Source organism: Chanos chanos, chromosome 2 (genome assembly GCF_902362185.1).
Source record: "Chanos chanos chromosome 2, fChaCha1.1, whole genome shotgun sequence".
NCBI lineage: Eukaryota > Metazoa > Chordata > Actinopteri > Gonorynchiformes > Chanidae > Chanos > Chanos chanos.
Genome location: NC_044496.1, coordinates 52,033,215 through 52,059,346, shown reverse-complemented (window position 1 = coordinate 52,059,346; position 26,132 = coordinate 52,033,215). Strand labels below are relative to the sequence as shown.

Genomic DNA, 26,132 nt, shown 5'->3' with positions numbered 1-26,132 from the left:
TGCACTTAGGGCTGGGCGATATAGCTGAAAAATGTATCACGATAAAATGTTTTATTTCAGTCGATATTGAAAATTACTGATCATTTTCAATGACCTATTTGTAATAATTACAAGGAGAAAAAAGGTTGAATTTAACCAGTTTATTCTGAATTTAACAACCTTACTTTGAATTTAACCACTTAATTTACACAGGTACTTAGGTAATAAGGTAATAATTTTAATGTTAACACAACAATGAAAAACACACACAAATAAATTTACAGAAATAAATAAGCATATACAGTATAAGGATAAAGGAATGATCTCACCTTGATACACATGAAATAACGAGAGCAAGTAAAATCAACTTTGAGGTAAACTGACCAAACATCAATAAAATGCAAATAAACAAACATTAAAGAAATTCTTGAACTTACTGAATAAAATGTTACAAAATGTGTGCAAAACTGTTTTGATAACGTAAAAAACCAAAGTAAACTTTGAGGTAGATCAACCTAACATCTGTAAGATTTAGCAAACCGGGCCAAGAGAGCATATGCAAACTCTGAGAATCTCATGCAATCGCGGGTGAGATCAGCCATGACGGTGTTGTCGGTCGCTCACTGAGGCGCGTTTTTCAATCTCTAGTGTCATAGAAAACACAGTCCACCCGGGTGAGGAAGCTAATTCACCGATGTCGGGAGGCATTTCGCATACTTAGTGAAAAACGAACTCTTTTAATCTGGTGATAAAGTCAGGGATAACGGTTGATGAGTTGTCCCGGTATGAAAATATTGGACGAGTCGTGGTATTGCGAACTCACCCATGTCAGGAGGACAAATCTGGACAGTACCTGGCAAATCAACTGAAAAGACAACAGAACAAAACAATTATACCAGTCATTAAAAACTCCGAAGGGAAAACCATGTCCACCCAAAATGATATCTAAGCAACATTCCAGTCCTTTTATAATAACCTTTACAAACCAAACTGTACATGTGATCCTTCTGCAATTCAATCCTTTTTGACAGTATCAAACTCCCCAGGCTAAATGAAAATCAAGTAATATTATTTATTTAAATATAATTTATTTAAATCTAGAAAGACAACTTTCATCCGACGACTTAAAAAAAGCACTGTTTTCAATGCCAAATATAAAGCGCCCGGAACTGATGGTTTCCAAGCAGAATTTTATAAACATTTCTGGCCAACAACACCACCATTATTCATTACAATGTAAGGATGTACCCAAATCCGAATACGTTGTTCGGGAAAGCACAAATAATGCAATGGAAACAGATATTTCTTCTATCCGAGGTTGCTTGTTATTATTCGGAAAACAACATGACTGACATGTCTGTGCGTCAGCCATTATGTTTCTTCAAATCGAGTCACATAATTGTGGATGGGCACAAGACAAAAATGCCCATTCTGTTTCCAACATAGGACTTTTATTTCACTAGCCTAACTAGTCGTTTCATTCATTGTTGAAAAGTGATCGCTATATTCTGTAGTCGCCCCCACTGAGTCAAACAAAAGCCTGGTGTGGCTGGTTTACCCCCGCAACCTGTAGTTTTTAGCTGTTCATACAATCAACAGTATTGTCTAAAGTAACATTGAAGTCTCCACCAAGAATTATGGGGAGATTGCATATGTTATGTAGTTTACTCTCCAGGTTAATTAAAAAAAAGTAGGGTTATCACCATAAATGTGCATAAATGTTTACCACCGTTAGGTTTTGTCCTCAAACGTTGGCCTGGATAATGACCATTCTACGTTCATCATCAGACATTTCCTTTAAACATCTGAATTGTATGAATTTACTAATTAGAGTTGCCACACCCCTACTCCCACTAAACCCAGTACTGTAGAAAATGTGTCCCACCCAGTCTCTACAGAGTTTCTTGGATTCATGTGAGGTTAGATGGGCCTAAAGACAATATCATATTGTTTAGATTTCAGAAAATTAAGAACCTTACGTCTTTTTATAAGATCCCCAAGCCCTTTAATGTTACAGGTAGACAGACTTGGCTTGTTACATCTGTGTTGACATCTGCCAAAGAAATCAGAAATACTGTAGGATTGATAAACCAGACCTCCATTTTGTAGTACCCTGTGTGTGGCCTTTGATGAGATGTAAGAAACAAACAAAACAAAACCACAATAAGAACAACAACAAACAAAACATACATAGACATACTGACAAGGAGGACCTCAGATCTTTTCCTAAAGCCATGTGTCATCACCAAAATGAAGGGACACATGAAAGGTGAAAAGAAAAATATTCTCACTGTCATGGTCTGTAACTCCTCTGATAAGTGGTATGCCATATTATGCAACAAGTGACCTTGCCAGGGTGATTATCATTATCCGAACTAGCACCAAGTCAGTAAAACATATGAGCTATATAACGATCAGACAGTTTCAATAACTATCTGGCATTATAAAGAATAACACCGGGTTCTTTTCGAGATCCTTTTGTGCTACACAGCAATTAGACTGAAATAACGCCAAACTCTCTGTATGGTTCAAACAATAAACAATATAATTTGCAAGAATAGTGGTTTTCTAGATATCTAGAAAACCACTATTCTTGCGAATTATATTGTTTTTATATATTGTTATATTGTTCAGATTTGTTTTTGAGTTTTGTTTTCCCCATGGGGAAAAACAAAACTCAAAAACAAATCTTCATTCATCGACGTACCAGCAGTTTTAGTCCTTTGTCAATTCAATGTGTAATCTTGCAAGCGGCAATTTGATTGGAAAAAATCGTATGGCTAGTCAAACAAGAAGAATCTTCCTTTTCCTCCCTAAAAACGAAAAACCCAGAAAAACCAAGCACACGAAAAAGAGAGACAAAAAGAATGCTCTCACCCGATTAGTGGCAAATTCGTCGACTCCCATAAATCGGAGATGAGACCACCGTACATTGTCCTTTTTGGGTTCCCTTATAATCTACACTCTGCTTCTACAAGGCGACCGACTCCTTTTCTCGCTTTGTTATTTTTCCTGTTCTTCTTTTTCCCTGGGCGTTCTAGGCTTCAATTTCAAATTTCGCACCACAATTCCCCTTTTCCGTTGCGTCTTTCCTTTAGTGGGAGTTTTTACGCGTCACTCATACACGCCTCCCTAGCCCTGCACTACTTTGTACCAATGGAATAATTTTCCTTTGACAATCAAAATGCATATTTTAACACATCACGTTTCATTTTGTTCATTCGTTTTTTTAATCACAATTATTCTTTCATTCTGACACCATCACAACTACAACTATCATTTTCAAAATTTCACTTGGAATAGCCTTCACAGGTTATCGTCTCCATTGAATAAAGCTATACAACCATTAATTCTGCAATTACAATTACATAATCAAAAACAGAGTTGAGGTGCATAGAGCAATTGAGCACAATGGAGCTATTTATCTATGTTCCTCTAATGGCTCATACCCTAGTGACAATTCCAGCTGAAATCCAATAGAAAATCCCAGTAGAAATCCAGTTGAAATCCATTAGATATCCAGTAGAACACCAGTAGAAAACCATTTAAAAACCAATAGCAATTTTAACTGGTTTCTATTGGTTTTTATAGGGAAGACGAATGCAAGATGAAACATTAGGTATAAAGATGTAAACATAAACACAAGATGAAGGAAAAGTAGGTCCATTTTGGTTTTATAACCAAACACTTAAAGAAAAATGATTGATATATCCTGTAGTAGCCCCCACCAAGTCAGCGCAACCTACTGTTGTAAAATAGTAATTCACCTTTAGCAAACCGTCGTAACGTTAACTCATCAAGAATTGCGAACGCAGCATCATTGGAATGTAAGATAATCCCTTTCAACTGAATTAAATTTTTCTATATATGTTTACTGTAAATAGTTTCTATTTCCAATGCAAAACAGAATCTTTTGATTTAAAAAACATTTTTAAGTTTCAGATTGTTCACGGTCCCCCAGTTAAAGGGGGCGGTGTGGTGGGGTGCAGACAGTTCATAAAACGTAGTTAACAATAACAATAAAAAAAAAAGAGAGAGACAGATGAAAAGTACAGTATGAGGATGTGGACATATATTTCATGATTAATTATTTGCCAATAATAAATCAATTCGATTCTTTGAAGGCACAAAAATTGCATTGCCAATGAATATTAGGTTAGAAAATACAACATTTGCCTGATTTACAATTTACAATTTACAATTTAGTTATTTGGCAGACGCTTTTTACCAAAGCGACTTACAATCAGTGCATCAGTCAGAGTCAGATTTCTAATACCTTGTGAGCAGAGATCACAATAAGACCGAGCGTAAAATTGCCCCTTCGTATTGCGCCCCTGGAATACTTTGACAAACGCAGATACAAGACAAAGGTTATTTTTATTTTTTTTTTTAAGGAAGGGAGGTTAGGCATTGGGGGACAGGTGGGTTCTAAAGAGGTGGGTTTTCAGTTTCATGCGGAAGATGGTAAGAGATTCCGCAGTCTTGACTGCATGGGGGAGGTCATTCCACCACCTCGGGGTAATGGCGGAGAAGAGGCATGGTCGGGAGGAGCGGCTGCCAGGTTCCCGAAGTGAGGGGACCGTCAGTTGTCCAGACGTCATAGGGAGGTTTAATACCAGGCGTGCAGCAGCGTTCTGCACGAGCTGGAGCGGCCTGATGGCGCAAGCCAGCCAGTAGCACGTTGCAGTAGTCCAGGCAGGAGATGACAAGCGCTTGGACCAGGAGCTGGGTCGCCTGTTGTGTTAGGAATGGGCGGATTCTCCTGATGTTGTACAGGGAGAATCTGCAGGATCGAGTGACTGCCGCGATGTGATCGGAGTAGGTCAGCTGGTTGTCCAGGGTTAAGCCAAGGTTTTTGGCTGCTGTGGTGGGGAATACCACAGATCCCTCGATGGTGATTGCAGTGTCGATCGCTGGGGAGTTCTTAGCAGGAAAAAAACAGGAGCTCCGTTTTCTCTGGGTTCAGTTTGAGATGGTTAGCAGACATCCATGAGGCAATGTCTGCTAAGCAGGCTGCGATGCGAGGTTGAACCTGGGAGTCAGAGGGGGGGAAGGAGAAGAACAGCTGTGTGTCATCAGCGTAGCAGTGGTAAGAGAGGCCATGGGTGGAGATAACTTGACCGAGTGATCTGGTGTAGCGAGAGAAGAGGAGTGGACCAAGTACAGAACCTTGTTGGACTCCTGTGAGTAAAGGGCGGGTGGAGGAGACCGATTCCCCCCAAGAGATCTGGTAGGAACGGTCAGACAGATAGGACTTGAACCATGCGAGTGCAGAACCCGCGAAGCCCAGCCCAGAAAGGGATGAGAGGAGGATTTGGTGGTTGACCGTGTCGAATGCTGTGGAGAGGTCTAGGAGTATGAGGACAGAGCTGAGAGACTTCGCTCTGGCCAGGTGGAGCTCCTCCGTGACAGCAAGGAGGGCCGTCTCGGTGGAGTGGCCGGCTTTGAATCCGGATTGATTCTGATCCAGTAGATTGTACTGCAGAAGATATGGAGAGAGTTGGTTATAAACTGCACGTTCCAAGGTTTTGGAGAGAAACGGTAGGAGAGAGACTGGACGGTAGCTACTGACATCAGCAGGGTCTAGAGTGGGCTTTTTGAGCAGTGGCTTGACCCGTGCTCTCTTCAGGGCAGAAGGAACCGTGCCAGTAGATAGGGAGCTGTTGATCAATGATTTAACGTGACTTCCGGTGTAAAACATGCCCACTTCTGGTCTGCCATCCGAATACAGAGACAGATAATTTGTTCGTTGAACAGATACAGATAATGACACCTCTTTACACTTCTATTAATATGACTGCGGAAATTAGACATTCTTCTGTCATTCCATCCCATATGAACACAGCAGTTATATCACCTTAAACCTAATAAACACAACTCTCTGCTCAAGCTGTCGCCCATTATCTCTCATTAACACAGACTTCAAAATCATCAATAAGGCAGTAGCTATGAGATCAGAAACAGTCACCCCTTCTCTAATACACCCTGATCAAACAGGCTTCATTAAAGGCAGTCATTCATCAAAAAACATGCTCTGCCTGTTCAATCTAATCAGTACAGCCAAAAACAAACAAACAAACAAAAAAAATACAGCCTTCTTGTCATTAGAAGCCAAAAAAGCATTTGACCGGGTTAATTGGACATTTCTATTTTCTACATTAGAAAGATTTGGTTTTGGGGTGTCATTTATTCAATGGATCAAAATTGTAAAACTCACCTAGGGCATCACTAATCACAAATGGTATAATTGCACAATGTTTACACTTCACAGGGGTACGAGACAAGGATGCTCATTCTCACCCGTACTATTTGCCCTGTTTATTGAACCCCTAGCAGCTGCCATCTGCCAAGACACCCAAATCACTGGTATTACCACTCTGAACACAATCTATAAGGTCAGTCTATATGCAGATGACTTATTACTATATACACAATCCTTTAACATCACTTCAAGCCATTTTCAGAATACTCAACTGATCAAAATCGATTATTCTCCCAGTTAACCAGGACTAGTGGAATGTTGTGATCCCCAATCTCTCACCTAACATCCCTACAGGTAACATTTGATATCTCATTGATATTGAGTCGAAATATCTCATTTATATTTCCCCCAACCTTTCAGACTTGTTTGAACTTAACTTCTTGCTGATTCTTAAAACCACTGAAAATCATTTAAACCATTGGAATAACTTACGCCTCTCACTTGCTGGCCGCACAACTGCAGTGAAAATGTCAATCTTACCAAGAATCTTTTTTTCAATGACTCTTGTCTTCCCAAAATCCAACTCATTCTCCACTCTAAATTCAATAATCACAAAATTTTACTGGAAAGGTAAACAGCCAAGAATTAAACTCTCAATACTTCAGGAAAGCAAGCTGCTTGGTGGCTTAAATGCCCCAAACTTTTTTTTATTATATTCATTACTTTTTTCTTAGCTCATCATTTACAGTACATAATGAAATGGACCTATTCAGACATGCAACAAGATCCTCGGCTTGAAACTGAACTGTCAGTATGTGAAGAACTCTCCATTAAAGACCTACCATTCTTGTCCCAATCAATCAAAAAACATGATTCATCGCCATTTCAACAGCTCTAGAAGCTTGGTGTAAAACCAATAAGATCACCAACCACCCATTCAACCCCTGTAAACTCATACCAATTTGGAACAACCCAGATTTCTCAATCAATAAGGCTACTTTCACATTTAATTCATGGAAAAGTAAAGGAATCACCCATATACAGCACCTATTTGAAAATGATAAATTCTTAACCATCCATGAACTAACACAGAAATATGGCATCACCCAAGAAAGTTTTATACAGTATCTCCAGTGTAAGAATGCAATGAAAAATAAAACACAACCTTCCAACAATATTTTTCAACCACCGCCATTAATAGAAAAGATAGCATCCATTTCAACATCTAAGAAACCTTTATCTAAACTATACAAACTCGTATCATCACCAAAAGAAAAAACACTACCCATCCCAATTACAGACTGGGAAAAAGATTTAACAATCAAGACTGCTCTCAATTTCTGGAGACAAATATGTAGCAATATCTGCATGACGGACAACTCTCAACTACAGCAAATCCAGCACAAGGTTATGCACAGAACACACCTCACTAATCGCAGAATGCACCTCATGGGCTTCACCAATACAGATATCTGTTCACAATGCACCCTCAACACAATAGATTGTTATTATCACTCTTTCTGGCAATGCACACCAACCCAAATTTTCTGGCAAACTGTAATAGTTGAATTCTCCAAATTTCTGGGTCACAGCATTTCATTGTTCCCATCTCTTTGCCTCCTTGGAGATCTCACACTCATCAGTCATAGTTACAAATATCACAAAATCATACTTGTCACCTTAACTGTAGCCCAAAAAAAATACTGCTTGGCTGGAAATACAGGCAAAAACTTTCAATGTCACAATGGCTTAATCTGTTAATGGACTATCTCTTATTGGAATGAATCACAGCTAAAAACAAAGCAGACCAAAGAATTCAGTTATACCTGGGAACCCATCCTTGTAGCTCTCAACTTTCCAACAAATTGACCCCGTTGGCTTCCTTTCCTTCCTTCCTTTTTTTTAAATCTAGTTGCTTATTTATTCATTTTTTGTTTTGTCGTCTATTCCCATTACTCATCTGCTATACTACGTCATTATTACCCTGTTGTGTTTGTTCTGATTTTTATTATTTTTCTGCCCTAAAACTGTTTGCACAGCAAAAACTGTACATGTTAGAGCCACCAAACTTTGCACCCAGGTTGCTATGGTCACCCACTACTCAGGTTAGAAAACTTACCCCAATTGGCCACATAGTGGTGCTACAACAAGCCAAACATGTTTTGGGCTGTAACTCTTGAATGCTTTGGCCTAGACTCAAAATTCTTTTTTACCCACATTCCCTGGCCCCTGTTGAATAGAAAACTGGACCACTGTGCTCTGCCATATTGGATTTTCTTTTTTTTTTTGTAAAACCTTTAAAATGTATCTCCTCCTAGACGGTTTGTCCTATTTGCACAAAACATGGTACACAGCATCTTCGGACCATTAATTTTAAAAGTTATATGAAGAAAGTTGCTGTGTTACAAAACGTGGCCACAGTTAAACAAATTAATTTTGTGGGTGTGGCCTCAACTGATATAATGGGTTGTAACTCCTGAATGCAATGTCCAGTCATCAAAAAACTTGAGATACGGCATCTGTAGGTCATGAATCTTACGCCTACAAAATTTGGTGTAAATTTGTCAATAGCTGGCGCCACAGCAAAAAAATGATTATAACTCCTAACCCTCTTGCCTGATCAAGTTCAAATTTTGGGTGCTGTGTCTTGGTCAAAAGTCTCAATAATGGCTCCATCTATAGGCCATGAGACTTAAACCTACAAAATTTTTCTGTAAATACATCCATAGGTGGCACTGTAGCAAAGAAATGGTCCTCATTCCTCAACTCTGTCTTGGTAAAAAGTAGAAATAAAGGCTACGTGGACAAGACCATAACTAAAAACAGATGCCTGCCATGTGCCAATCAACTTTCAGATGCCCTTCAACTAGCTTTGCTTTAACATATCATGAAACTTTGCACGACTGGGTAGAATGTAGTGAAAATCATGCATATTTAGTAGGTCTTAACGTTTGATCTCTTTGATCTTTATATCTTAACTGCTCGGACCCTGCTGATCACCGCTTGCTGCTATATTTATTATTATTATTAATTTCTTTTTATTATTGATGTAGATATTTTACGAGTATTATTCACTATCATAACTATACAGATGATGACGACGATGATCATCATTATTATTATTATTATTATTATTATTATTATTATTATATATTATATATTATAATATTATATTATTTTGTTATATGTTTTGTGTTGTAGGTTGGTATGTATGTTTTTATGTATCTATAAGAAAAAAAAAAAAAAAATATATATATATATATATATATATATATATATATATATATATATATATATATATATATATATATATATAAACCTCTAAAACTCAGTAAACAAAATAAGTTTGTTGTATTCCCACTCTTGGTCGGAGCGATTTTACTGCAGTTTACACACAACAGTGTTCTGATATCGGTCAGAAATTGCCATACTGGCGAGCTGACCTGTACTTTTTCATCAACAATTACCTCACCGTCTGCACTCATTTTTTCCTCACTCCTTGCTGTTCTTGTTGTGTCACATGTCGATGGTGCAACAAAACCATACACCTGTTAAGTGATTGGCCGTATGTGTGTCACTCCTAGCATGCTCCATTATCAAGGGATATGATAGGCTGTTTATGAGCAAGGGAGGGAGCACGCTTGGGGTTTGTTCACGCAACCGAACTTCATTATTCATTATGTGCTTTCCTCAGGGACGATCTAAAATGCCCAATGACGCTTAACATGAAAAACGCTTAACACATTTTAAGGTACCAAATATGACAAGTAGACTAAATATGTCCAAAAGCTTGAAGAAATAATGTAAATATCGATTATGTGTTTTCTTTGTGCATATATTGTGGAATCCGCTCAACAGGCAAAGACATGCCTAAAATGACAAGTCTTCCAAGATCATAACTGACCTTCAGCACTAACTATATCCAAAAGTTTGAGAATGTAGTCAGAAGGGAAATATTTTAAATATTGATCAAGCTACAAAAACAGAGAAAACCTTTTGACATGTAAATGTCAATATGCTCAATGACTGCATACACTAAGACAACTTTACACAACACCTGGTCTCATAACCTGTAACTGTACCACGACTCCTTTTGTGTGCTGTGTAAATATGCATCTCACTTTTTTTTTATCCCCATGTAAGATGCTGAATTGCATGTAATATCTCATTTTCAGACATTTCCTTTACTTTACATGTGTATGCTAAAAAATACTCAAGTTTTAAACATTGGAAGTACAGTATCAGTTTTTTGTGTATCGAGTATAAGGACACAGTTTTGGCATTTACGTCATAATGCTCAAATTCTAAACATTTTGTGCAGTTTAACCTTCATGAGTAAGCGTGTGATGAACTACCACACCACTCTTGTGTGCTGCATCTCACTACATGCAGTGTTTAATATTATAAAGTTAGGAGCACATTTGCGATGTGGATAGAGAGAATCATTGTGAATGTTGGTGAGGACCAGAGTATCATTGTACTGCTGGGTTTGGGATGATATGTGCTGTTCGTGTGTCGAAGTAAGCAAATATCAGTTTCAACTGTTAAGAGAAGACTTCAAGCTGCAGCTTTGAGAGGTTGTGTGGCAGTAAGAAAGCCATTGCTAAAATGGCAAAATAAGAAGAAGAGGCTTGCCTGGGCCCTGAAACACCAGCACTGGGCTGTTGAAGACTGGAAGGTCTTATGGACCGATGAATCGAAATTTGAAATTTTTGAACTATCACGTACGGTTTTTGTACGTCGTCGAGTAGGTGAAAGGCTGGTTCCTCAGTGTGTGACACCGACTGTCAACCATGGAGGAGGAAGTGTGATGGTTTGGGGCTCTTTTGCTGGATCCAGGGTTGGTGACTTGCACAGTGACTGGCACCTTGAACCAAAAGGGCTACCACAGCATTTTTTAGCGCCATGCAATACCCTCTGGTCTACGCCTAGTTGGTCAGGGGTTCATCCTACAACAAGATAATGACCCGAAACATACTTCCACCCTATGTCAGAACTACCTTAGAGGAAAAGAACAAGACGGTAAGCTTCAAATCATGGAATGGCCAGCAAAGTCTCCAGACTTAAACCCAATCGAGCTGGTTTGGGATGAAGTGGACAGAAGGGTGAAGGCAAAGCAACCAACAAGTGCAACACATTTGTGGAAACTTCTGCAACAGTGTTGGAAAGAACTTTCAGAACAATATTTGAGTTCCATTGTCAAAAGAATGCCACGAGTGTGTTCAGCTGTTATATCTGCAAAAGGTGGCTACTTTGATGAGTCAAAAATTTAGATTAATTGTGTTAAACAGAACAATTCAATCACGTCTTTTTTAATTCCAACTGTATTTTATACTACGCTTTAATTTCAGAGTGCACTGAGACATTAAACTATGTAAATTTCAATAAAAACTGGAAAAATGGAGGTGTTCTAAAACTTTTGACTGGTAGTGTATGTCATGTGTTTGCCTCATTCACACTTATTCACATTTAACACTTCTTCCAAAGAGCTATCAAAATACATTGAATACAATACAATACATTGTCGATGAGTGCGGCAGACCAATGAAGCCATGGATGTAGTTAAGATGTGGTTTGCAGACAACTTGATCTTGGCCCCTTTGAAAATACAGCTCTTCAGACCACTGGGTAAACTAACAAACTAACAATGACAAACTAACAAATCACCGAAATCGACATAGGCTAAATGTGAATCTTAAAAGAAAAAATATAAATTTTTCACGCTACCTTTTGGAAAGAGGCTGACAGCTTCTGGTCTGGAAGTGCGACTTGAACATATGACAGCACTGTCAAAACTTACCATGTGAAACCACTTCTTGAGCGCACATGCGCACGATAGCAAACAGGAATGCTTACTTTCAGTTAGTTCTTTCAGTTAGTTATTAATAGTTCTGGGACATCACACAAAGGAGCTGTTGTGTTATCTGGAATGTTAGTGCATGTCGCAGTGTTGCGTGAAAACAATGCGGTAAGGTGGCTTTCAAGGAATGCAGGAAAGTACCACCTAGCCTTTGAGTGCACAGGTGAGCGCTCTCTTATTCAAGTAGAAACTATATTATCAGCTATGCAGTGTCTTCTCATTCCAGTTACATATTCTGTAAAATTATGGCATGTTTACTTCATCTACACAGTATAGTTCTCATTATTTCGTTGACTACTGATAGTATGAAATATAGCCACAATTGGCAAAGGTAGGCCCTCACAGCTCCGGTGATGTGCAACATGTGACACTTCGTCATCCATTCACATCTGATGTGTATGACAGATATATGGTCATAGCAACAGCTAAAAGGATTTGGACTTATCAACAGAACAATTTCTACAGGAAACAAGCAATCTGCCAAAAGTAGTACCTCAAACAGGTAGGATTTTTTTTTATTAACAGTAACATTTCCTTTGTACACATGCAGGCATAAATAGGCTTAAATGCAAAGTGAAATGAATAGGCGGAGCAGGCTCCATGACTTGAAGTGGAATTTCCCGGTGCCACGTCCAATATTTCTGTATCAGGACAGCTCGTCAACGTTTATCCCTGATAATCAGCGAATTAACACAACACCACAACTGACCAAGATAACAAAATACAATGTCTGCTTCTCTTTTGAAGTTCGTTTGTTACTAAGCAAGCGAAATGCCTCCCGACATGGGGGAGGTTGCAACACTGTGACTCAAAGGTGAGTTTGCCTACGTCTTGTCCAGTATTTTCATATCGGGATAGCTTGTCAACCGTTTTCCCTGACTTAATCACCAGATTAACATGACAACACAAATAAAACAGTTCATTTTTTACTAAGCACTCAAAATGCCTCCCAGCAACGGTGAATTAGCAACACCGCTAACGTGCTCTTAACACATATGCAAACATGGCGGTGACCCTTGTCCTAAATGTGTCTCAAGGGATAAGTCATGACGTAGGCACCTCTAGACCATCCCCCACACTACAACTCATTCATTTGATTGCTTAAACATCCTGTCACTCATCAGACTGGTGAAACAACCCAAAAATCTGTTCGGAGGTACCCAAATTTTTCCGAATCAGTATAGGAGCATTACAGCTGAGATGGGTAAAAAAGCCACTCTTTCTGTTGCCAGATGGTGGCGCTATACCAGGGTGTCACTCTGGGCATTGGATATCATTGTAACTATCATAACCAATAACGTGAGGTTTGAGCTGTATCAAGCAGTGCATGGCGAATTTGACAAATTCCTGTTTGAGTGATGAGACATAAATTCATCATCTTGCCATTTCAACATCTTGCAAGATATCAAAAATGCCTTCACAATTTAAAATCTGCAACACCTTGTCATCATATTTAGCAAATCTGACATCCGATGAACTGTCTAGGTGGAGTATGTCAAAATGGAACACGTGTCAAAACGCACAAAATCCAAAATGAGTCACCTCGTGTTGGGCATGGCTAATAAAATGTAATTGCAAATTTGTTCATCTTGGGGAGACCCACATGTCTACCAAATATGTAGGTGAAAATATATGCCGGGCACAGGACTCAGTGTCATATGGGGACGCTATGGAGTCCCTGGGCCACACCCGGGGCCAAGCCTCTGTCCCTGAGTAACTGTCACAAGCACTGATGTGTGTACCAAACTTCATGAATTTTTGCCAATGGGAAGCACCTCAAAAATGGCCAAGCACTGAATCAAAAAGAATAATAACGAGGGATCGCCCTGTCACAGGAGGACATAGGGCCCTCATTGTACAGTGCAAGGGGTAGCTGGGGCAGACTGCAAAACTTGTCAGAGGAGAGGTTGGATATGAATGGTTTTGGGGAAAAGTGTGGTGGGGTAAGTTTGAGGCCCATTGTCCAAAGCAGCACACAGTTATTCCCATTCCCTGTTTGCCATAGCGTCATTCATCGCCACAGCAATCCTCAATAACACATCAACTGACTGTATTCAGCTTAATCTTGCAGCTTAATGTCTAGGCTTTGGTGACTACATCTGAGGCAAATCAAGCAAACTCTCTGGTAAACCTAGATAAATCGACATGGTAAGTCCATAAACTCTACCTCAAAGTGCAGTTTCAGTATAGGTGGCGCTATATCTGTGACTCATAATTGCCACATTGCATGATTTGAGGCTGATCAAACCAAGTACCACCAAGCTATATTCTTGATTAATGAGCGTTACATCACTACCTGCATGTGCACTGTGCCTGATCCAACATAAGATTTCATTTTGAAATGGTGATGATGGTTCTATGAATACCGCTACTCAGAAGTGGGCGCGCGTTACGTAAACAGTATTCCTTGAATTGGATATTGGAACTGATGTTACACAGGGTACATCACTTACGCAGGCCCATAAGAAGGCTTAAGTTTTGTTTGGCACCGTATGCATCTAAATATGTTGTCCTGTGTTGTAAACAGCAGTCTGATACATAACACATCGGCACAAAGGATTTCTAAAGGGTTGCATAGTTTTGTTTGGGGAGTGTGTCTTTTATTGTGTTCTATTAACTGTATTCTTGGTAAATTAAATTAATCCCTGTCAGGCTTTCGGACAAAAAACGTGTTCAGGTAGGGGTTCACATAAACTAAGCACCGGTTAGTTTGAAAAGTGCATGTTTGTTATTAGTTGCATTAGGACCATATGTCAGTTTGGGTTTGTTAGGTCTATGAGTAGGTTTGTTGTTCTAAATGATATTTTGTTATTTTAAACAAGTTTGCAATATGCAACGTAGAATGAGTTGTTAGTGCAGCCCATAGGCCTAAGCATAGTTGAAAGATAGACTTTGGTTGGAAAAGGGACATTGAGCTGTTTCAAAAATAGACTTGATGTAGCCTTAGACTTTGTTCATCAGCCTGTGACTATTTATAATCGCACAGCAGATGCTAGGCATTTACTAGTTAAAACAAGTCCTTGTGGAGAGTGTAACATGTGGCAAAAGTCACATAATTTTGTTCCACAAGAAGACTTGCATGCTGTTGTGTGATGATGACATGTTGGCTATGCTAAAAGAGCATGTAAGATTATTGTTATTTTACAAGCAGTTTAAGTCATGGTATATTGTGTTTGTTAGTTTTTCTTTATGTTTTTGTTGTTGTTGTTGTTGTTGTTTTATTGGAAATATCTTCACAAGTGTGTGCAGATATGTCTATGATGGCAGTAAGATTCAGGGTGTGTCACTGAGATTCAGAGTGTGGCATGGGCGTGGTCAAAATGTGCTTGGAAACAGTACAGCCGTTATAAAACTAGTGATTTCAGTTTGAATTGCTTGTCGAAGCAAGGTGCACTGGAATATTGTTTTCTGCTGCTGGAGCCACTTCACCTGAGATGTTATTTTTGTCTGCAGACAGTTCTCATACAAGTATGTAGTGGTTGTTTTCCGGATAATGGCCTTACCTGTCAGGACACAGGTAGGGACTCGGTCGCAGATCTAGACAGGTCTCTCAGCAAAAGGTAGTTTATTGACAAACAGTCAAAAACAGGAGGCAAAAGTCAAAGTTGTGTTGAGTTTATAACCAAGAGAGCTATCCGTGGCAGGCAGACAGTCCAAACAGCAGACAGATACCAGAGGGCTGTACTACGAAGCGAGGTAACTGGCTTATCCAGGTAACTTCAGGACTAACTTTGTGACGTCGGGTGTAACTTCCCGATTAACCCGTACTACGAAAGGTAGGTAAGTTCAACCTGAGGTATGCTGTCATGGCAATTTATGGTGTGTTTCTAAACTGCTCTGAGCAGTTTAACTTCATGGTTAACTCGATGTTAGCCTATGTAAGCACTGCCCCTCCACCCACAATCTTGTCGAGACAATCCCGGTACATTTGGAGGACCAAATCGACATTAGTGCATGGATTGTGAGAGCCTCATCCTGCAAGGCAAGGGTGTTTAGAGATCCACAGAGTCCTCTAACCACTGATAATGCTGTATGCCATGCAGTTTGCAAGGTGGTACTTGCTGTAACTAAACCGCTGGATGCATTTGTTGTGTTCCCTGGCCATTTAAGCGTTTTGAAGATTTCACAGCATCACAGCATCAGTGTTCAGGTATTTTATCATATTGTATTTGATCTGACATGGAGGCTAGCCTACATTATTTTGTCCTAAAACTTCTACTCATATTTAAGATAATTAAAGACACATTAGGTGGTGATTTTCTCACATTGATAGTATGTTAAAATGGCCTGAAATCCGTTTTCAGATGACATGTAATGAGATGACATGACCAGTCTGGAGGCTAGGTGGCCTGGGTCGATGTGTGATTCACGCATTTTACGGGAATCCACTCTTGGTCAGAGATTTGAGCAAGATACAACAACCACCCTATATATCACACATCATGCTGTATTGTGACAACTTCTTTCTATTGTTTAAAGGGTGTTTTGATGGCCTGCTGCTTGGGGGACAGAGACTACTAGTGTCTGCGTTACCTGGTGACCCCATATACTGACCCAAAAACAAGGACACAAGGGTCACGATAGAGATGATATTTGGGGTCATCAAAGCAAGCTTGTATGCAAGGCTTGCTGGTGTGTCCGGAGCAGGCATGTGAAATGGTGGCAGCATATGTGGTACTCCATAACATTGCCACTATTAAAAAGAGAGAGCACCAAGGCAACTGCTGATGCCATAACATGTAATGGACTCAGTGATGCTGGATCTCTGAACAGGAAGAGCCATCAGAGAAGCCATCACAAATCAATTTTTCAACCAATAAAAGACACATGAAATTATTCTTTTTTGAAATATGTATTTATTTCTTGGCATTCTTCCTTTTCTAAAAATTAAAAGAAAAAAAGTTGCAGATGGTAGAGACATAATGTATAGCAAAACATTTTTGTCATATTCCACCTTTTCTATTTCCAGTTTAATTTTTTTTTTTTTTTTTTTTTTTTTAGCATTTTTTCTGGCAGTCCAGCTCAAGCATACGCTTATAGAGCGACCACACATTGTCAGATCCAGCCTGCACAGCAAAACACATTGAGAGAATGAACATTGCATGCAGGATTCAGCATCATTAGTGCTACATATGGTCAGTATGAATAATCCTTTTAATAGCAAAGGAAAAGCCACCTTTTGGGTTCTCTTACAGGCCTGAGAGGAGGTAGCCATGGGTGGGGAGAGTGGTTGATTTAGCTCCTCCTGAAACACAATAATGTGATTGCCAACTGACCAAAGTTTTGTTCTCTTGAAGGTTATTCTCATTCAACACATGTCTGACTGGAAATATCAGCTCATGACAATTTGCCATACACAGCCTAGTATTAGCCTATGTTAGTTACTGTTAAATAGACATAAAAATACAAGTGATGAAATGGGTCAGCCTGGATGTGTGTGTCAGACATGGCTGACATTGTTTCCTCACCCAAGTCCTCCTGAAAAAAAAAAAGAGAAAAGCTATTAAGTTGTATCAACATTTCAGCATTGATAAATCTATAGAACTCCTCAATTATTTCCACACTTACCTCTGCCTAAGAGTCAGATGAGGGGCATGCTTGTGGCTGGAGCAGATCAGTAGTATCCCTCTAAACTGTACATAAGACAGATATGTGAACTACATAAAGCTATTTTAAACTGGACAGTCAAAACAATTGATATGATATTACCCCGAACAAGTATCATCCAGTATATCCAGAGCAATGCGCAAAGGGCATAACTCAAATTACAAGGCAAACAGGTAAAATACTACATTATTTCTATCATGTTGAATTTCAACAAAGAGGCAGTCGCCATGGTCATGCAATGTTTTGGGTGGACAGCGCTCTACAAATTGATATGGATGATGATGACAGTGTTGTTAAATTTATAGACAAACATATTACATGTGAAGTCCCAAATAATAATGATTAACTCCTTGAAATTGTTTCAACAGTTCAAATGTACAGTTAGAGGCATTCCAAAACATGTAGCAAGCGTAACACTGTATGTTGTTTCAATTTTCCACGACCAACTATTAGTAAAACTTTAATTTCCAGAAAAACGAAATCACATACTTCAAGCAGAACTTGTAATTGAACTACAGATTCGTGTCAATGATCTTTTAGAAATGAGGATTCAACCAATGCAATGAGTAACTAAGAGGCAACAAAAATATCGTCTAAGGTGAAAACAGCAATATCTACTGACACAATTATTTGGAGTACAGTGTCCGAGTTGTTTACCAGCATTGGTATTGACCAACAGAAAATTGAACTGGCATATAACATTAAAGGTAAAAAAAAAAAACAACAAAAAAAAACAAGTCGTTTTGAAACACGAAATTACAGATTTGTGGGTAAATCCATATAATAAAATATTATTCAGGGCTTGGAATGCTATCGTGGGTATTCAATATATAGTAGATGCCTATGCATGCATTGTATATATAATTTCTTATATATGAAAGGCTGAAAAGGAGATGGGATTGTTGTTAAAGTAGTGCTCACTGTGAGGCTACAAAGCATGGTAATGTTGAAGCAAAAGAGACACGAAAATTAGGCAGTGTGTATTTACACAACCGGGAAATAAGCACACAAGAAGCAGTATGTAGACTAACAAATATGCATCTGAAGGAATGTTCACGAAATGTTGAGTTTATCCCAACAATAGATAATTACGTTTGACTTAGCTTGCCACTGAAAGTTCTTCAGCAGAAAGCACATTCACATGATCTCACTGATCAAGATATGTGGATGACTAGTCATGTAGATCCTTATAAAGCTAGGCCTGATTCTGACCCTTTTCCAGACATGTGTATAGCTACATTTGTATCTCAATATCGTGTTGTTGGTAAAGCAGAGAAATGTTCAAACAGAATTCCACTGAAAAACAATTTAGGTTTTCAAAGACCTAACTCAAAGCCAGTTGCAATTAGATATGCACGATTCTCTGCTGATTCCGACCAGAAAAGTACTATCAGAGCATTGAGCAATTATTCCTACCTTATCATAACAATGCTGACTTAAAACCACTTAGTTTTCCAACATGTCATCTTTTTTTGTTTAATGGTCTTAATGGTCAATGTGTCAATAATGGCATTTTTTCCAGTTGCCACCTGTAAAAGGAAAACCATTGTATTTGCAAAATACTCCTTTAGATTTGTGGAATGGCACATTTTCACTGTGTGAATTAACAACCATTGTTAGACAGAAAGACTGCTTTTGCTGAAATAATGAATAGATTACATACACGTCACATGAGCTCACTCCTGTCCCTTGATGATTTAAATACGCTTAAACATAGGGGAGCTGGGGAAACATCTACTGCTCTACACATTTCCCAACCAATGCACAAGTGGAGGAGCATAATGTCAGACAAATAATTGCATGTTGCCCTGACCACATCTGTGTAGAGGCTCACGAATATGAGAAAAATCAACAAACTGGACAAATGCAGCTTAAAAAAGGACACTTTTCTAAAGTCTTTAAATCATGTTCACCAGAAAAGTTTTTATTAGGAAAAGGTGCACAAGTCATGTTGATTAAAAATATTGATGTCGCTGATGGGCTTGTAAATGGTGTCTGTGGTACTGTAGCAGACATGGCCCATAATGCGAACAACACATCCATGAATGTAGTATTTGTTCAGTTTGATGATGATGAAGTTAGGAATACCACTTGAAGGCGTACCCTACCACCTAGACACATCATGAAATCCACTCCAATTACTTTAGAGGAAGAGTGAGTTAACAGCAAGGATGGGTTGCGTAAACAGGTACCTTTAAAGTTGGCATGAGCATGCACTGTACATAAAGTGCAAGGATTAAATGTCAAGCAGTTGTATCACTCAGAAAGATTTTTGCATCCAGACAGGCATATGTCACTTTAAGTCAAGACTTTAAGAAGGATGGTTATTCAAGATTTTGCTGATAATTTTGCTGACAATTTATTGCAAAAACAACATTCAAGAATGTATCAATACCATGCAACAGTTTGCACCTTATAATATTTATAATATTTCACATGCTCCTGGAATTCTGTGACAGTAAACGATAAACAAATAAACAAGACCTGCGACACAGGGACAAGGTTAGTATAACATTTTTTTTTTTTGTGACAGGGAGGTTAGGCAGTGGGGGACAAGCGAGTTCTGAAAGGGTGGGTTTTCAGTTTCCTGTGGAAGATGGCATGAGATTCTGCAGTCCTGACTGAGTGAGGAAGGTCATTCCACCACTGCAGAACAATTGCAGAGAAGAGGTGTGGTCGAGAGGAACGGCTGTCAGGTTACCAAAGTGAGGGGCCCGCCAGCTAACCAGAGGTGGTTGAGTGGAGAGCTCTGGCTGGGATGTAAGGAGTTATCAGAGACTGAAGGTAGGGTGGGGCGGAGCCTGTTGTGGCCTGCTAAGCCAGCACCAGTGTCTTGAACTGGATGCGGGCTGCTACCAGAAGCCAGTGGAGTGTGGTAAAAAGCAAAGTGTTTTAGGAGGTTGTACACTAGGCATGCAGCAGCATTCTGAACAAGCTGAAGCGGCCTGATAGCGCAGGCCAGTAAGCCAGCCAGTAAGGCATTGCAGTAGTCGAGGCAGGAGATTACAAATGCTTGAACCAAGAGCTGGGTTGCTTGCTGCGTGTGGAAGGGGCGGATCCTCCTGATGTTGAAGAGGGAGAATCTACAGGATCAGGTGACCGCCACGATGTGGCTTGAGAAGTTCAGCTGGTCATCCAGGTTCACACCAAGGTTTTTGGCTGCTCTGGAGGGGGACACAACAGAACCTTCAATGGTAATCGAAGCGTCGATTGTTGGGGAGCTCTTAGAAGGAAAAAAGAGAAGCTTGACTGGCTGCAGTCTTCTCCTAAACGATAGGTGTCGCTGCTGAGAAAAATACACTGCTGAAATAGCAGTAAAAAGAGGTAAAAGAATGCAAAAGAAGGTTGATTGTTCACTAAAATACCTGATAAAATCACAACAAACCCCTTATTGATGCAACTAAAACCTGTTTCCATCAACCAGTATCATTTTACCCTAATCACTTCTTTCCAGCGAATACATTTCTTATGCGAAGATTTGATGTGAAGTTTAAGTGTTAATTTGCATTAAATAGTTGGATGGAAATTTGGCTAGTGTTGTGACAGCATTTTATTGTGCGTATGTTGTCACAGGGCATGCGTTAAAGTGTGCTTGATGAATAGAAATGCGGCTGTATTTTGTGGTTTATTACATACTCCATTTATACGCAAACAAAGAACGAAAACTTGGAGTACACTAAAGTTGCGATACAAGGGGTCTGTCATTCCATTCAGCAGTAGGTTGTAATGTGTAGGCTAGTGATGGACTGTGAAAGTTGTGCCTGCTCACTTTTGCCAAGGTCTGTCCGAAAATAAATTTTTCGACCGTAGAGATGCCTGTAAAGACAGACCTGCTCACAGACTCTTGCCATTTTGCTATGCGCCGTATGCACCAGGTTACAAAAACTGAGAGGTGCACGACCAGCCGAAACAACACCAAATCGCACCACCTTGATGTCATTTTGATGTCATTTTTGGCGCACATCACCATGCGCAGGGGTGGCAACAGTGAGTATAAACTAAACTTTAAGCAGTGGCTTGACCCGTGCCCTCTTCAGGGCAGAGGGAACTGTGCCAGTAGACAGGGAACTGTTGATCAAGGATGAAATGAAGGGCAGAATATCCTCAGAGATGGACTGAAAGAGAGAGGAGGGGATGGGATCAAGAGGACAGGTAGTAGTACAGTGGCATTTTATTAGTAGAAGAACTTCAGAGTCAGTTAGAAGGGATAAGGCGGAAAAGGTAGTGGGAGGGATGGAGGGACGCAGGATCCAGGGTGGGAGGGGATGAGGGGAAGGAGTCGCAGATGTCTTTAACCTTCTTCTCAAAGAAGGAGACAAAGACATCAGCAGAAAGGGAGGAGGGGGGAGGAGTAGGAGGAGGGGAGAGGAGGGAAAGTAGAGAAGAGTTTGCGAGGGTTAAAAGAGGCAGAGTGGATCCCGGAGTGGAAGAAGGCAGACTTGACAGAGGATGGGGTAGAGGAGAAAGAAGAAAGAAGAGCGTGGTAGTGGGATAGGTTGTCTGGAGATTTCAATTTTCTCCATCTCCTTTCAGCCACGTGAAGTTCTATCAGGCTCTATCAGCACGAATACTGTTGGTCAGCCAGGGACTGGAAGCGGAGAGACGAGTCGGTTAGGTAACGGGGGGACAGAGGGTGTCCAGTGAGGAAGCAAGTGCAGAAAGGACAATAGAGGATTTCTCCTCCACAGAAAGAAGTGAGAAGGATTCTGCAGAAGGGAGAGAAGAGCAGACAGTGGAGAAGAAGGCACAAGAAGAGAGGGTGCGAAGGTTACGTCTAGCAGAGACTGACTGGGTAGAAGCAGAGAATTTCAGGGAGGGTGAGATCAAGAGGCAGAAGGACAGGAAGAAGTGATTCAAGGCATAGAGAGATGTGACTGTGAGATCAGGAACAGGACAACCTCTTGTGAAGACAAGGTCCAGCTGGTTGCCAGCCTTGTGCGTTGCAGGGGACTCAAGTGGAAGGACTGGAGGAGGGAGAGGAGGCCAGCAGACTGAGTAGAGTTCTGCAGAAGATTGAAGTCCCCGAGCAGCCGGATGGGAGTGCCGTCCTCAGGGGAGGAGCTGAGGAGGGTGTTCAGTTCATCCAGGAATGACTGCAGAGCGCCTGGTGGATGATAGAGAACAGCCATGTGCAGTTTACAAGGGGAAGACACAGAAACAGCATGAAATTCAAAAGATGTGGGGGAGATGGAAGGGAGAGAGGTGACTCGGAAGCTCCATGGGGGGAGATCAGGAAGCCAGTTCCTCCACCCCTCCCTGAAGGTCTGGGGGTGTGGGACAAGGCAAAGGCAGAGGAGAGGGCAGCAGGAGTGGCAGTGCTCTCCGGCATGATCCAAGTCAAAAAGCGAATTGGAAAGTGAATACCCAAGTATTGATGAAATAAACATGAAAATACAGTTGTGAAACTTCTCAGAAATTTGTGAAAACGGATTATATGTCAGAAAAGTGCTTTTAGGGATCAATCTCAAATGTCAGGCCTAGTCCTGGTTATGAACCAAAGGGTGTAGACATGTCAGTTCATCTTATATGTCAATAACACTCTAGCAATGATAAAATAAACACATAAATACACTTATGAAAGATGTCAGAAATTTGTGAAATTAGAAAACATGTGAAGTCAGAAAACATCCTGCACAGAAAATTGTATTGCGTTAGCTGGGTGGTAAAACATGGAAAAGAAGTGTTGAATAAAGATAGTTAAGTTGATTTCAGCTCTTAGTGTTTGTTTGTATGTTGTTGTTTTTATGGGAATGTGGATCTCTCAGATCAATTTGAGAAGTGTCTATGGTTTGCATGTTCCATATTTTATAGTAAATGTGTCATGCAGTGTGGGACTTGGACTGGCCTGGTCTTGGTCTTGATTCTTGAATGAAATTATGTATTAATCGGTACAAATTTTATATGTAAAATAGGAGTTATTAACATCTTAATTACTACTATATATACAAAACAATACAAATGTGCAATAAATAAATTATGAAAAAATAAATCATGAAAAACTTTTCAGCCTAATTGCTTTGAAATAAAATGACATTACTTGTATCAGGCTATTTGGTAACAAAAACAAGAACTATACACTTAATTTTAGCTTTAGTTTAAACTGAGCTTGAGGATGCATATTAAGCCACTATCAGACCTTGTTGCTGCTGTGTCTTGTCCACAACAACATAAAACATATAATACTCAGAACATCATCCTAAATATTTATATTAAGATCTGTACTACTAGTTTGACATCAATTTTCTTTGTAAATGCAAACAAATGTCTGATTGCTTGGTGAAAGAGACAAGGACCATGAACATAGTGTTAAACTGTGCTTCTGGATCCTTGTTAAATCAGTACCAGACTATACAGTTGCTGTGTTCTGCCCACACCAACACAACACAAATATGTCCCGTCCACAACAACATAAAACATATAATACTCAAAACATCATCCTAAATATTTATATTAAGATCTGTACTACTAGTTTGACATCAATTTTCTTTGTAAATGCAAACAAACGTCTGACTACTTGGTGTAGGAGACAAGGACCATGAACATCGTGTTTAACTGTGCCTCTGGATCCTTGTGTAATAATAGTGTCAGAAGACCCACGAGCAGAGCTCTAGTACTTTAATAAATCAGCTCCACAAATCCAAATCAGAGTCTTCAGGAATAGTCAATTAAACACAAGCCAGGGTCAAAATCGAATGGAGAGCAAAACAGGAAACAATCCAAAATTGCAAGACAATGAGCAGGGTTAAAAGACACCCAAACAGGTCAAAAAACGGGTATAACAAGTATAACAAGTAGAATCACCAATGAAACGTTCAGTAGAGCTAGCTCAATACCTCGCAAAGAATTCCTTGTAACTGCAGCCCTTAAAACCTGAGTGGTGATCAGGTGAATTTGCTGCACCTGTGGTTAAAACTCAGGTGACTCAGAGCGTGGCCATGGCTGAACAGGGAGTTGGCTGTAAGCAGGTCTGACGCCTTGTTAAACCAGTACCAGACTATGCAGTTACTGTATAGTCTGGTCCTGCCCACAGCAACACAACACAAATATAAAAAGCTTAAAACAAAAATACATAAATACATACACCTGTAGGGTTCAACTCCTTGTGGTAACCCTGCTTAATTTTATGGCGTATGTTTGTTTATGACCAAACATTCAAATAACAAGTTATTTAAAGTTGTTTGAAGTGGTTAAAGTACAACTGAAGCTAGGGAAATCAAATGTTTGCAGGACTGCATCACAGAGCAGTACTGTTGTTATAGCACAGCAAAGCCACTAACTTACTCCCATCTGTTACATCCTCACATAAATGTCCTGTCCTCACATACTTACATACACAAGGCTTTCTATTAGTGTACATGACTGTACAAGTTCTGTATCTACAAAAACACACAGAGAGACGCTTGTTGACACACACATAAACACACGTGCACACACGCATACACACATTCACACAATTGCTCCTCTTAGACTCAACCAAATGTAACACCAAACGACTGTGCTGATTTGTTGTAGCTACATGTATTTTTAGTGTAACACTGACCAAACAAGCATTGATGAATTAATGTCACCTCAGATGAAATGCGAATGGTTATATAACTACACCTCATTAAAATGCATGTGTGTGACCTGAAGTACCTCAAGAGCACTTAATGTTAATGTACCAGTAAAGCTAGGGAAATGAAATGCTTGGGTGGGCAGGAATATATTAAAGAGCATTATTGTTGTCATAGTAAAGCTTTTCCTGCAACTTATTCCCATCTGAAACCTGACATCAACATAATATACCCACAAACACATATGACTTTCTACTGGTGTGCATGACCATACAAACACAAGAAGAACGAAATGCAACACCCAACACATTCAAGTGTTGTAGCTGAATGTGTTTTCTGTAAGAGGCTGGCCAAACAAGCATTGCTGAGTTAATGTCACATCAAATGAAATGTCAATGATTTTATAACTATACTTCATTAAAGCAAATGTGTGTGACCAGCAGTGGATTGAGTAACTACAAGTTTGTGGATTGTCTTTCAAAGCATCAATGTGTTATTTACCCTTTCAGTTAAATTTGCCTTCAGGTGTATGCCATGGCAATCCTATTTGAGAGATCAACTATACCTTTGCGAAATAGTAGCCTAATGGGCATTCATGTAAGCAGATTTTAGACAAATTGAACAAACCTTCTACTAGTAGGTCAAAGCGCAGTGCACCTTTTCAACATAGGTGGGACAATAAATAATTTCCATGTAAGCCAAATGGGTCTGATCAGGGGCGGCTATTGAGTAACTACTTGAAGTTTGAGGCCCATAGTCCAAAGCAGCAGAGAGTTATTCTCACTTCCTGTTTGACTTAGCATCATTCATTCAAGTTTCATGACTTTTCAGCCATTGTAAGCCCCTCAGAACATGGCGTGAAAACTTGAAAATCCTGTATTCCATCCAAAATGGCTAACTTCCTGTTGGGTGGAGTCAGATATAACCAAGT

General features: G+C 39.7%; 1 pseudogene; it reads right to left on the bottom strand.

Moving 5' to 3' along the window:
- The window catches only part of LOC115805056 (uncharacterized), a 40,017-nt pseudogene extending 17,034 nt beyond the window's left edge, over nucleotides 1–22,983 (bottom strand).
- Between the last annotated feature and the right edge of the window lie 3,149 nt (nucleotides 22,984–26,132).